Source organism: Jaculus jaculus, chromosome 15, assembly GCF_020740685.1.
Source record: "Jaculus jaculus isolate mJacJac1 chromosome 15, mJacJac1.mat.Y.cur, whole genome shotgun sequence".
In the NCBI taxonomy this organism is placed as follows: domain Eukaryota; kingdom Metazoa; phylum Chordata; class Mammalia; order Rodentia; family Dipodidae; genus Jaculus; species Jaculus jaculus.
The window spans coordinates 16,929,341-16,934,213 of NC_059116.1; positions in this window are offsets into that span (position 1 = coordinate 16,929,341).

Below are 4,873 nucleotides of genomic sequence, written 5' to 3' on the forward strand. Positions count from 1 at the left end.
AGACACACAGATGAGGCAAGAGCAAGGTCGCACATGCCCATTAGGTGGCACAAGAGTCTGGAGGTCAGTCTCAGTGGCTGAGGCCCTGGCATACCAATTTCCTCTCTCTCTCTCTCTAAAATAATTTTTAAAAAAAATTTAAAAAGAAGGTGGAAGGAAACCAACATTCAAGGATGTCTTCTAACCTCCACACCCATAAGCACACATGCACACACACATACATCATAAATATCCACACATGTTAAATATATATAAATTATACAATTATATATGTAGTATATAATATACGCTAATGTATAATAAATTCTACATAGTATACAGCAGAGGCTGTAGATCACTGATGGAGTGCCTGCCTTGCTTGCCCAAGGCCCTGGACTCAATCCCCCGTACCATAAAACAAAACAAAAACCTTAATACTGAAATACACCATGTTTATTTATTATATTATATAAAAGCAATATTTTGAAAACTAAAAAAGAAGAAGAAGACTGAACTTCACCACAGTTTAAGAGTCACTGTCTCAAAAGGAAGCTTCCAGCAAGGGGGCGGGTGAGTGTGGCCGTGTGTCCCGGTAACCTAACAAGAAGAAAACGAGAGCCACTGGGCTGAGTAATTATGTACTGCATAGTCTCCACAGTAAACAAAAACATTTGTTTCCATTTGGGTTGCAATGAAAACGAACATCTTCCCTTTCCCACACTGACTCTGCTTCCTGACCAGTGAGTGAGTCAGAGCCACTAATGAGGAAGGGCTGTGACCAGGGTCAGGCTGTCACCTGACTCAGCCCCAGCTTCTAGCTGGGAGGCTCTGCTAGTCCAGGCCTGAGCAGCGACCTGACTTGCGGTTCTCTTACTTCTGCTAACAGGGACCCACGCCCAGCTGCCACCAAAGAACAGAAACCCGAAGCAAGTGTTCCCATGCAGACCAGAGGAGACCCTTTAAGAAATTTGGCTTTTGAACCCTTCTACACTGCTGGTGGGAATGCAATCTGGTCCAGCCATTGTGGAAAACAGTGTGGAGGTTCCTAAAACAGCTAAAGATTGATCTACCATATGACCCAGCTATAGCACTCCTAGGCATATATCCAAAGGACTCATCTCATTTCCTTAGAAGTATGTGCTCAACCATGTTTATTGCTGCTCAATTTATAATAGCTGGGAAATGGAACCAGCCTAGATGTCCCTCAACAGATGAGTGGATAATGAAGATGTGGCACATTTATACAATGGGGTTCTACTCAGCGGTAAAGAAAAATGAAGTTATGAAATTTGCAGAAAAATGGATGGACCTGGAAAGGATTATACTAAGTGAGGTGACCCAGGCCCAGAAAGCCAAGCGCCACATGTTCTCTCTCATATGTGGATCCTAGCTACAGATGATTGGGCTTCTGTGTGAGAAGGAAAATACTTAGTAGCAGAGGCCAGTAAGTTAAAAAGGAGACATAAAGGGAAGAGAAAGGAAGGGAGGAGGGTACTTAATAGGCTGATATTGTATATATGTAATTACAATGATTGTAATGGGGAGGTAATATGATGGAGAATGGAATTTCAAATGGGAAAGTGTGGGGGTGGGGAGGGAGGGAATTACCACGGGATATATTTTATAATCACGGAAAATGTTAATAAAAATTAAAAAAAAAAAAAAAAGAAATTTGGCTTTTGAGCTATAGCACTCCTAGGCATATATCCAAAGGAATCATCTCATTTCCTTAGAAGTACATGCTCAACCATGTTTATTGCTGCTCAATTTATAATAGCTGGGAAATGAAAACAGCCTAGATGTCCCTCAACTGATGAGTGGATAATGAAGATGTGGCACATTTATACAATGGAGTTCTACTCAGCGGTAAAGAAAAATGAAGTTATGAAATTTGCAGAAAAGGATGGACCTGGAAAGGATTATATATACTAAGTGAGGTGACCCAGGCCCAGAAAGCCAAGCGCCACATGTTCTCTCTCATATGTGGATCCTAGCTACAGATGATTGGGCTTCTGTGTGAGAAGGAAAATACTTAGTAGCAGAGGCCAGTAAGTTAAAAAGGAGACATAAAGGGAAGAGAAAGGAAAGGAGGAGGGTACTTAATAGGTTGATATTGTATATATGTAAGTACAATGAATGAGATGGGGAGGTAATATGATGGAGAATGGAATTTCAAAGGGGAAAGTGCCGGGGGGGAGGGAGGGAATTACCATGGGATATTTTTTATAATCATGGAAAATGTTAATAAAACTTTAAAAATTTTTTTAAAAAAAGAAATAAATTTGGCTTTTGGATATCCATGACCTCACAGTGCCTGACACTACCTACACAAGACCATCATAACAGGAGGAAAAGATCATGACATCAAAATAAAAAAGAAACTGATGGAGAGGGGGAGAGGACATGATGGAGAGTGGAGACCCAAAGGGGGAAGTGGGGGAGGGAGGCCACTACCATGGGATTTTTTTTTTTTTAATTTTTATTTATTTATTTGAAAGTGACAGACATAGAGAGAAAGACAGATAGAGGGAGAGAGAGAATGGGTGCACCAGGGCTTCCAGCCACTGCAAATGAACTCCAGACGCGTGCGCCCCCTTGTGCATCTGGCTAACGTGGGATCTGGGGAACCGAGCCTCGAACCGGGGTCCTTAGGCTTCACAGGCAAGCGCTTAACCTCTAAGCCATCTCTCCAGCCCCCATGGGATATTTTTTATAATCATGGAAGTTGTCAATAAAAAACATTTTTTGAAAAAAAAAAAAAAGAAATTTGGCTTCATCTAAGTCAGTTGCTGGTGAGGTGGGCGGGAGCTGAGAAGGGCAGATGATGTGGGCCTTCAGGTTTACAGGATCAGGGCTGGGTCCCCATGTCACCTGGCAGAAGGAGAACTGGTACAAAGCGCTGAGAAATGCATCCAGAAGAATGTGAGAAGGCAATTCTGTCTGGATCAGAATGAGGGTGGGGCAAAAGAAAACGTAAGGCGCTTATCACTTTGTGCGGCTTCCTTGTTTGTTTTAGGTTTTTCTAGGGAGGTTCTCACTCTAGCCCAGGCTAGTCTTCAGCTCACAGTGATCCTCCAACCTCAGTACTGGGATCAGAGGTGCGCGCCACCAGGGACAATTTACTTTGTTCAGTTTTAAAGCTTCTGGCTTGTGTTTTTCTATTTCTAAACTACTGGCATGCCTTCTGAATCTTCCAAACATCCCAGTCTTGTCTGGGTTCACGTCCTGATTTGTGGGGCTGTGGACTTGGCGTGCTCACAGGTCCGCGGCTGGGGGGCAAGCATGCTCCCCGTAAGTGGAAGGCTAGCTGACTCCAACGGGTCGCTCTGGGGGCGAGCAATATGGAGTGGGGCCCGCTTCCTGTGAGTTTGTCCACTCAGTAGACCTTCATGGGATTTCCACCGAGGAGTGCCACAATATGATCTGGGGCCAGTGGTTGGATCCTCGGTACAAAGGAGTTGGTCCCCAGTCCTGAGCTGACCCCAACATTTATTCTATGTAAATTGTCTCTCGGGTGACATGACAACACCATCAGCAAACCCCATGGCTGCCTGCTCAAAAGGAAGATGTTTTGCAGTTACTGGTGAAGTGCTCTCTAAAACACAGCTCACAAAGTCAGTGGAGTCTACAAAAATGAAAGACCGTAAAAGCTGCCATTCCCCACACTCTCCAGTGCAAATCACACCCGCTAAAGATGGAACTGTTTTTAAAAAAATGTATTTGAGAAAGAAGCAGGTGTGTGTGTGTGTGTGTGTGTGTGTGTGTGTGTGTGTGTGTGTGTGAAAGGGGGGGCAGGGAGAGACAAAGGGAATGGACGCTCCAGGGCCTTCAGCCACTGCAAATGAATTCCAGATGCATGTGCCCCCTTGTGCATCTGGCTTGCGTAAGTTCAGGGGAATTGGACCTGGGTCCTCTGGCTTTGCGGGCAAGTGCCTTAACCACTACACTATCTCTCCAGCTCCACGTCTATTTATTTATTTATTATATGGAACTTTTTATTGGATTTAATTCCAAAAAAAGGTTATACTTCCCTGGCCACTAAACAGGCTTCCCCAGGAGACAGGTTAGAAAGCCACCCTACGCATGGGCCCCACATGTCCATCTTCTCACCCACCTGTTTAGACACACAAGCACACTCATGCACCCACTCTTGTGTGCACACTCATATTGGCTAATCCGTGTGCACAGGCTCACATGCAGATCTACTCATGTGCGTGCACACACAGACGCGTATCTGCGGTCACACAAACACAAGCACATTTGCATATGCACACGAACATACCTATGGGCATGCAAGCACACACTCACGTACACAGACATGTTCACCTGCTCTTACGCTTGCACACTCTGATGAGTGGATAATGAAGATGCGGCACATTTATACAATGGAGTTCTACTCAGCGGTAAAGAAAAATGAAGTTATGAAATTTGCAGAAGTATGGATGGATCTGGGAAGGATTATACTAAGTGAGGTAACCCAGGCCCAGAAAGCCAAGTGCCACATGTTCTCTCTCATATGTGGATCCTAGCTACAGATGATTGGGCTTCTGCGTGAGAAGGAAAATACTTAGTAGCAGAGGCCAGTAAGTTAAAAAGGAGACATAAAGGGAAGAGAAAGGAAACACACATACTCCTGTGCCTCCACACTCACACTTTAGCTTGGTAGCCAAGGGCTCACAGGGAAGAGAAGCTGCGGCTCTTCTCTGACAGCCGGGTCCAAGAGCACCCTGCGGAGTATTGCAGGCGTTCCCAACCTCCTCCCTCAGTTTATTTCTTAGGGGTGACAGGGCAGAGATCAGGACCAGACAGGAATGGACCAAGCTGGGAGGTGCACATCACAGCACCTGAGGTAGTGTGCAAAAGCTTGAGCAACTGCACACTTCGGAAGACCACG